Genomic DNA, 9,837 nt, shown 5'->3' with positions numbered 1-9,837 from the left:
AGGTGCACCTGACCCAAGCTATGGTATTTTCAATAACCTCATATGCATGTGAAAGTTGAACCGTGAATAAGGAAGACTGTAGAAGAATTGATGCCTTTGAGTTATGGTGTTAGAGGAGAATATTGAAAGTGCCATGGGCTGCCAAAAGAACCAATAGATCCATTTTGGAAGAAGTGTAGCCAGAATGCTCCTTGGAGGCCATGATGATCAAACTTTGCCTCTCTTACTTCAGACATGTTGTCAGCAGGGAGCAGTCGTTGGAGAAGGCTATCATGTTTGGTAAGATGGAGGGTCAGAGAAAAAGAGGAAGACCCCCAGAGAGATGGATTGGCCTAGTGGCAACATTGATGGACTCAATTGTGGCAACAGTAGTGAGGTTGGCCCAGTATTGGGTAGTGTTTTGTTCTGCTGTGCATAATGTCACTATGGGTTGGTACCTACTCAATGATGGCACCTAACATCAACAACAGCAACAAGGAAGACCTGTTAATATCACTATTTTTCAAGTTTCACACCAACCACTAAGGCCAGTGATGATGAAATTGAAGGATTCTACCAACTTCTTCTATCTGAAGAATTGGTCAAACATAAAATTGATATATATCAATAATTATAGGTGATTGGAATGCAGTGGTTTGAAATAAAGATGAAGAACCAGTAGCTGGAAAATATAGTTTTGGTGATAGAAACAATGCTAGAGATAGCATGATAAAATTTTACAAGATGAATGACTTGTGCATTGAAAATACTTTTATTAAACATTATAAAAGATAACCGTACACATGGACCTCACCAGATGGAATGAGCAGAGATCAAATTGACTTCATCTGTGAAACAGACAGTGGAAAAGTTCCATTCCTTCAGCCAAAACAAGGTCAGGGACAGAAGTTCAGGCTGAAGCTGAAGAAAATTAAATCAAGTTCACAAGAGCTAAAATATAATCTTGAACATACCCAAAATGAATTTAGAGATCATCTAAGAACAGATTTGAAGCATTGGACAGTAAATATCGATGACTGGAAGAGTTGTGGGATGAAATAAGAACATTATCCAAGAAGAAAGCAAAAGGTCATTAAGAAGATAAGAAAGAAAGAAAAGACCAAAATGGATGTCAGAAGAGACTCTGAAACTTGTTCTTAGAATAAAGATGCTAAAGCAGATGGAAGGAATGAGGAGGTAAAATAACTGAATAGAAAATTTCAAAGGACAGCCTGAGAAGACAAAGTCAAATATAATGAAATGTGCAAAGACGTAGAGTTAGAAAACCAAAAGGGGAAAACATGCTAAGAATTTCTCAAGCTGAGTATACTGAAGAAACAATTCAAGTCTCATCTTGTAATACTGAGAGTTTATATTGGCAAAACATTGAATGTTGCAGAAAGTATCAAAAGAAGACTGAAAGAAAACACAGAGTTTTCTATGTTCAGCCACTTCAAGAGGTAGTATATGATCAAGAGCCAATGATACTGAAGGAAAAAATCCAAGGTGAATTGAAGGCAAGAATAAGATAGGTAATTGATGGAATACAAACTGAACTCTTTCAACAAACTAATGCAGCACTGGAGGCACTGACTCATCTATGCTGAGAAAGGCGGAAGAGAGTTACCTTGCCAACTGATAAGAAGAGTTCCACATTTGTGCCCAATGGAATGTGGAAATCATGTGACAATATAAATAATATTTCATGCAAGTAAAATTTTGCTACAGATAATTAAAAATGGTTTAATCCATGCACTGACAGAGAACTGCAAGAGGTTAAAGCCAGATTCCGATGAGGACATGGATGGATTTTGGCTGAAAGCCGAGAATACCAGAAAGACGTTTACCTGCGCTTTATTGATGACACAGAGGCTTTCGATCGTGTGGATCATGACAAGCTATGGACAACATTGAGGAGAATGAGTATCTCAGAACACTTAATTGTGCTCTTGTACATAAGAACCTGTACATAGGCCAAGAGGCAGTTATTCAAACAGAACAAGGGAACACTGAGTAGTTTAAAATCAGGAAAGGTGTGTACCAGGTTTTCTTTTACCGTACTTATTCAATCTTTAAGGAGCTCTGGTAGTATAGTGGTTATGAATTGGGCTGCTAACCTCAAGGTCAGCAGTTCGAAAATACCAACCATTCCCCAGGAGAAAGATGAGGCTTTCTGCTCATGTAAACATTTACAGCCTCGGAAACCCTGTGCAGGGAGGGTCACTATGAGTCGGAACCAACTCCATGGTACTTATCAACAACAACAACAACATTCAATCTTCATGATAAGCACATAAGCTGAGAAACTGAATTATATGAAGAAGAATGTGGCATCAACATTGGAGGAAAACTCATGAACAACCTGCGATATGCAGATGATACAGCCTTGCTTACTGACAGCAAAGAGAACTTAAAATACTTATTTATGAACATCAAAGACCACAGCATTTGGTATGGGTTTCACCTCGGTGTACACAAAACAAAAATCCTCACCACTGGACCAATAAACAACATTCATGTAAATGGAGAAAGACATAATTTTGCCTATATCAGTCATCAACACTCATGGAAGCAGCTGTCAATATATCAAATGACATATTACATTAGAGAAATCTGCTACACAAGACTTCTTCAAAGTGTTCAAGAGCAAAGATGTCAATTTGAGGACTTAGGTGTGCCTGATCCAAGCCATGGTATTTTCAATAACCTCATATGCATGTGAAAGTTGGACAGTGAATAAGGAAGACCTTAGAAGAATTGATGCATTTGAGTTTGGTGTTGGAGTAGAATATTAAAAATACCATGGACTGCTAGAAGTGTAAACAAATCTGTGCTAGAACAAGTACAGACAGAATGTTCCTTAGGAATCAGGATAGCGAGACTCCATACCTCATTCTTCAGACATATTATCATGAGGAACCAGTCCTTGGAGAAAAATATAATGTTTGGTCCTAGAAAAAGAGGGCTCAATGCTAAGAGATGGATTGGCACAGTGTTAGCAGCAATGGACTCAAGCATTGCAACTGTTGTGAGGTTGCTGCAGGACCTGGCAGTGTTTTATTATGTTGTGCACAGGGTCCCTTCACTGTGAGTTGGTACTGACTTGATGGCATCTAAGGACAACAATTGGAGCATCAGTGAGGAAGAGGAAGACCCCTAATGAGATGGATTGGCACAGTGGCAGCAGCAATGGGCTCAAATGTAACAATGATTGTGATGTTGGCACTGGACCGGGCAGTGCTTAATTCTGTTGTGCATAAGGTTGCTGTGAGTTGGAACCAACTTGATGGCATCTAAAAACAATTTAGACATGGTTTAGACATGGAAAGTATTGGCATCTCAGTGTTAGAATTCTGCCTTTTCTGTGTGAGACCCAGATTCCATTCCCATCCAGTGTGCCTCATGTGCAACCACCACTAGACTGTCTATGGAAGCCTGTGTGTTGCTGTGATATTGAAAAGATGAACTAGGAAAAAGTGCCTGACAATCTAATTTCCAAAATCATCCCTCTGTATCACATCCATCTGGTCTGCAACATATCCCGGGCACACTGCAGGACCAGGTAGCATGTTGTTCAGTCACCCGTGGGAACATCCTGGGTCAGGGGTCCACAGAATGATAGCTAATAACTCCATGTAAACATGAGGGCAACTAAGACTTTCACTCCGATGCCCTGTACAATGAGAATTGTGTTTTAGTTGCAAAACCTGGAATAAGATTGATAGAAGATATGAATTTAATAATACCAAGGTAAAGGTAAGAAAACTCAGGTTTTCCTTGTTATTTATCAGAGATGAACTGCATGAACTTGGGCAGGTCACTTGCCTCCTCTAAACTTCAGTTTCATCTATAAAGTACGAGTGTTGTTGTTAAGGGCCGTTGAGTCTTTGACTCTGTATAGGGTCTCCAATGAGCAACTGGTGGGTGGTTTGAACAGCTGACCTTGGAGTTAGAAGTCCAGTGGTTATCCTACAGCACCATACCAGCACTCCGAAGTAGGAATTGTTGTTTAGCGCCATTGAGTTGGTTCCCACTCACAGTATCCTTGTATATGGTTTCTGAGGAGCAGCTGGTGGGTTTGAACTGGTGACCTTGTGGTTCTCAGTCCAGTGCAGATCCTACAGTGCCACACCAGGATTCCCAAAGTAGGAATAACCTGTTATAAATTGGAATACTTCCTTTTCAGGCATGGGGACTACTGGATAAGCTCTTAATAATATAATAAACCCTCAACAAATGTAAGCTGTTATTGTTGTTAAGTGCCATCGAGTCAGTTCCAACCTATAGCGACCCTATATAGTGTTTTTGAGGAGCAGCTGGTGAGCTTGAACCACTGACCTTACAGTTAAAACAGCTTTGAAGTCTGGTGCATTAACCAACCCATAGCACCACACTAGGTTATGTCTAAACTTAAAAGTTCATTTTGTGTTTTATGTTTTAAAAATAAATTACAAATTGTATACATTATTGCTCAATGACATTTTAAAAATACAAAAGTTCTTAAAATGAAAAAGTCCAATTTTCTGCCCTCACCTCCCTTGCTGTCTCCATTTCTATTTTTCCAACAAAATAGACCAACAGAATTCAAACTTGCCTCTTGCCATGTGTATATGGGCAAGTTAACCACTTTTGGTTTCAATGTTTAATCTAGAGAATAGAGATAATTCTAAAACTTCATTCTGAGGAGTGTTAAGTAATTGGAATATTGCTTGTCACAGAGAGATTTCTATACATATTTTCTCTCTTCTCTCATCTGAAAAAAAAAAAAAAAAGAGATGAATACATAATGCCTAAGCTTGATTTTAGGGTCCCTGGTAATACACTAGGATGCTAAGCCAAAGTTTGGAGGTGAGAGTCCACACAGAGGTGCATGTTGATCTATTTCCAAACAAAAACACCCAATGGAAACCATACAGAACACAGTACTGTGACATACATGAAGTCACCATAAAATGGAATTCACTTGAAGACGTCTGGTTGGTAAAGTTTATTCCATTACAAAATTACATATAGAAGTTTGTGAACCATCATCCTATCTCAAGAATTGATACCATGCATAAATATATGTGCAGCTTCAAGACTGTATCAATTTAGGTGCAATCTATTGTAAACTCCCAAATAGTATAGAATCCCCGTCTACAAACTCCAGGATGTGTTATTCTCTCTGAAAGTATCAGAAAGATCTTATCATTTCTCAAGATAGTCCAACACATAATTTGAAACTTTCACACCAGACAGTTCCTTATGTTGAACAACTAGCCTCTCTTGATAACTCTGACTGAAGTTTGAATTGGCAACTTCCTTACTGGAAGCAACAAGAAACCTAAGAAATTCATCCAGTTGCTATGGAGTTACTTCTGACTCATAGTGACCTCATATGTTTCAGAGGAGAATTATACTCCAGAAGGTTTTTAATGACTGATGTTTTTAGAAAGAGATCACTGCAATTTTTTTTTTTTTTTCTCCTGAGGGGACTCTGTGTGGATTTGAACTTCCAATATTTTGGTTAGTAGCGGAGCTTAATAATTTGTACCAGGATATCATAATGGTTTGTTCCAGTTGACCCCAGATATACTGAATCAGAATCTACATTTTAACAATCCCAGGTGATTGTTATCAGTCCCCAGGTGACTTTTATGTGTACATTTCATCTAGTTAAAATGAACATTCTGATTTGAAATTAAGAGATGCTAACAGTTTATAATCACCAGATTATATGATTAAAATTTGCCAAAGAAACTTCCATTCTATAATGTAGGTCATTTTCAGCTCAATAGATGCATAAGCCACACTCTCTTGGCTCATAAGCTGACTTATTTCTATGCTGTTTCCTCATCTATAAAATGGCTGCTGTAAGAAATGAAGGAGCTAGTGAATGAAATGCTTAGAACAGGGTCTGGCACATGATGAAAACAAAACAAACACACCTGTTGCAGATGAGTAGATTAAGACTTGCGGCAGCCCCATGTGTTAAAGACTCAAACTGCTCCCCAGGGTTCCTGGAGTCCTGGAGTGTCGCTGTGGGCTAGTGTGTCCGACTGCAGTCATTGGATTGCAGTTGTTTTTTTTCTTAGTGATCTTTACAGAAGCAGATTGCCAGGACTTTCTTCCTTGATACAACTGGGTAGGTTTGAAATATGGCACTGTGGATTTAATGTGCTGGACTGCAAAGTCAGCTTGAGCTGCAAGGTCGGCAGTTCAAGCTCATCAGCCACTCCTGGGAAACCCTATACAGGGTCACTGTGGGTTAGAACCAACTCCACAGCACTTAACAACGACAACAACAACAGGTTTGTAGTGGACTCCTGGTGTGGTGCTGTAGGATAAGCAGTGGACTGCGAACCATAAGGTCTACAATTCAGACAACAACAACAACAGGTTAGTAGTAGAGCACAACCATCACGTGCCACGCAGGGACCTGTCATATGATAAGCTCTTAGTCAATATTTTATTCTGTTGTAACAAAAAAATGCCACAAATGGATGACTTTAAAGAGCATAAATTTATTTTCTTTTACATTCCTGGAATTTAGGAGCCCAAAGTCAGGGGACTGGCTCTAGGGCAGGGGTGGGGAACCTTTATTCTGCTAAAATTTATAAGGTACCATTCTTGATACATACAAAATGATTAACTTAAAAATGAGTCTGTGATACTTGGCCAAATATTTTAATTAACGCACCCATAATATGATGGCTGGAGTCCTGGTGTGGTGCTCTGGGATAAAGCACTAGACTGCAAGATCGGTTTGAACCACAAGGTCGGCGGTTCAAACTCACCAGAGCTCCTTGGAATCCATAGACAAGGTCACTATGAGTCGGAATCTATGCGATGGCTTTTAACAGCAACAATGTTTTGGCTGAAACTGAGGTTGCATTGGCAGGGCCAGACCAAATGATTTTGAGAGCCTTAAATGGCCCGTGGGCAGAAAGTTGCCCTGCTCTAGGGGAAGGTCCCTCTATGCTTCTAGTAACTGTTGGCATTCAATGCTTGGCATTACTCAGCTTGTAGTTGCATTAGCCCCCATTTTCACATGATATATTGGGGCTTCAGAAAGTTCATGGAACACCAGAAATAACAGTCAAGTTCAAAAAAGCAGAGGACAATAAATGCTGGTGAGGATGTGGAGAGACTAGGACTCTCCTACATTGCTGGTGGGATTGCAAAATGGTTCAGCCACTCTGGAAAACAGTATGACACTTCCTCAGAAATTGGAAATATGATCCAGCAATTCCTCTACTCGGTATATATCCACAAGAAATACGAGCCATAAGACAGGTAGATATATGCACACCAATGTTCATAACAGCACGATTCACAATAGCAAAAAGATGGAGACAGCCTAAGTGCCCATCAGTGGAAGAATGGATAAACAAACTTTATAGTACATCCACACAATGGAATATTATGTTATCTCGAAGATTAAAGAAGCAGCAAGCCACCCGTTAATATGGATGAACCTTGAGGACATTATGCTATGTGAAATTAGTCACAAAAGGACAAATATTGCATAAGATCATTATTGTAAAAGCTTAAGAAAGAATACCCATACTAAAAGGAAAAAAAAAAAAGTTCATGGAAAAAGTCCATTATATTTTAATTCAGTTTTTCTATGCACTTGTTGAAACCCTTATATTTGTCTCTCCCCTGGGTATCTCTGTGTGTGTGCTCCCTTTATAGTTTATAAGACATTGCTCACAGGGCATTAGGGTCGGGACCCACCCTACTCTGGTGTGACCTCATTGACATAACAAAAGAAACTCCTATTTGCAATCAGGGTCACATTTGCAGGGATGGAGGACTTCAACATTATTGTGGTGGGACACAGTTCAATCCTGGGTAGAGACCAGTTTTTACAAGGCAGTAAAAATAATTTGGGAGAAATTAAGTGATGCGTTCATCACTTTACCATGGAAACATCTTGTTTACCAAAGCATTTCATCTCTTTCTTTATGGTTTTCTGTATGCACGTGTGTGCTCACCTGAACAGATAGAGGTGCAGGGCTGCTCTTTTCATCACTCAGGAATGATTAGGGTTAGGACACCTTCACTAATAGCCTCATTCACACAACACAGAAAAGCCCAAATACAGTTCCACAGAGTGAGGTTAGACTTCCAAGAGGACTTTTTTGGAGGGCGTTGGGGGTGGGGAGACACAGTTGAATCCATAGCCTTAGGTGACACCTTTCTCAGCTGCAAATCAACAGTAGAAACCTTATCTAGAAACATGTGCTTATATCTGTTTCACTTGCACATAATTGAATTTTTAAGACAAGAAAGATAAGGAAGGAGCATAGATGTTTGAAAGGTGATATTTATTTACAGCTAGGGTTTTCTGTGCATGCATATTTATTGACATGTTCCCCAGACACTGCTAAATGAAAAGAGCTGGTTACAGAACAGGTATAGGCAGCCATTTAAAATTACACATACACATGAAAAATGCAGACAAAAAAGTACTAAAAGATGCAATGCATACCCCACAGAAGAGTAAAAGTCTAAACTCGAGGAAACCCCCTGAAGAAAGAGCCCATATCCATCCTGATCATTGCTTCATTCTCAGCATTTTGCAAACAGCTAGTATAATACGAATGCATTTTGATGTAGCACTGTAGGATCAACACTGAACTGGTAACTGTAAGGTTGGCAGTTCAAACCCACCAGCCACTCTCTAGAAGTCAGTTTCCCAGAATTTTTCATTATTTTTTGCTTTGTTCATATATTTTTCCCATAGTGAATCTGTGTTACTGGTGTAATAAACATAAGATAAAAATAAAGATTCTGTTAATTTATTTTAAGCTTTAAGTGCTTAGAGTTTAGGAAAAAACCAGATAGGCAATTCTCCTGCTCATTAAGAAAGCATTGGAGGTCCAGGTGCTCCCCAGGGAAAAGGTGTGGCAGTCTGCTCCCATGAAGACATACAACCTTGGAAACCCTACTTTGCAATTCTGTTCTGTGCTGTAGGGTCAAGATGAATTGACATTGATTTGACAGCAATACTTTGGGTTTGGGGGTCTGGCTTGTTGTATATCATAGTAATATTTTTATGCCCAATAGCATAGATTTTAGGGCTCAATTCCTCAATATCATTTTCCCAGAGAGGTAGCATGAATTAGGAAATGAAAGAATAAGAAACCACTAGATGAAGGTCGAAAAATAAATGCATAGATTTTAATTAATCAAATGCAAGGTTGTTGGTTCTAACTCATCAGATGCTCCTCAGAGACTCTATTCGGGTTGCTATGAATCAGAACTGACTCGACGGAACTTGACATCATCAACCACCTCTAATTAAATGTTGTCTGCAAAGTCAGCAACACCAGACAGGCAGGAATTCGAGAGATCAAGTATTTGTATGTTTTTTTCAATGCTCAATCTATATTACCTAACACATGGGTTTGGATGATCTTTTTAATGAATAATTTATGCAAGTAGGAATTAATGAGAAACTTCTGTTAGCAATGATGGTTGCTCTTTCAAAGATCTAACAATAAAAGCTTAGTTGAGGAAATTATTGCATATTCTTCTTCTTTAAGATCTTAATAAAATCTATGTTGTGAGTTGACAAAAATGGCCAATTTACATATTTACACTTTTGCTCCCAGGTATTACATCTTTCACTGGTAGCAAAGAAAGCAAACACACAAATAAAAATTTATTATATTAAACAATTTGGAAGGACTGAGGTAAGATTGGCAACAGTCAACAAAGAGGACACAGCTGAAGGAAATGACAGAAACACTGAGGAAAAGGTTGGAGTAGGTAAATAATGGTATATCTAAAACATGGATGAAAACGTACAAGTTCAGAGCAGTGAGATTTGTTCTTGTTGTTAGGGCCAACATGTCGATACCAACTCAT

This window comes from Chrysochloris asiatica, unplaced genomic scaffold (assembly GCF_000296735.1).
Source record: "Chrysochloris asiatica unplaced genomic scaffold, ChrAsi1.0 scaffold00029, whole genome shotgun sequence".
Classification (NCBI taxonomy): domain Eukaryota; kingdom Metazoa; phylum Chordata; class Mammalia; order Afrosoricida; family Chrysochloridae; genus Chrysochloris; species Chrysochloris asiatica.
This window is presented reverse-complemented; position numbering follows the sequence as displayed.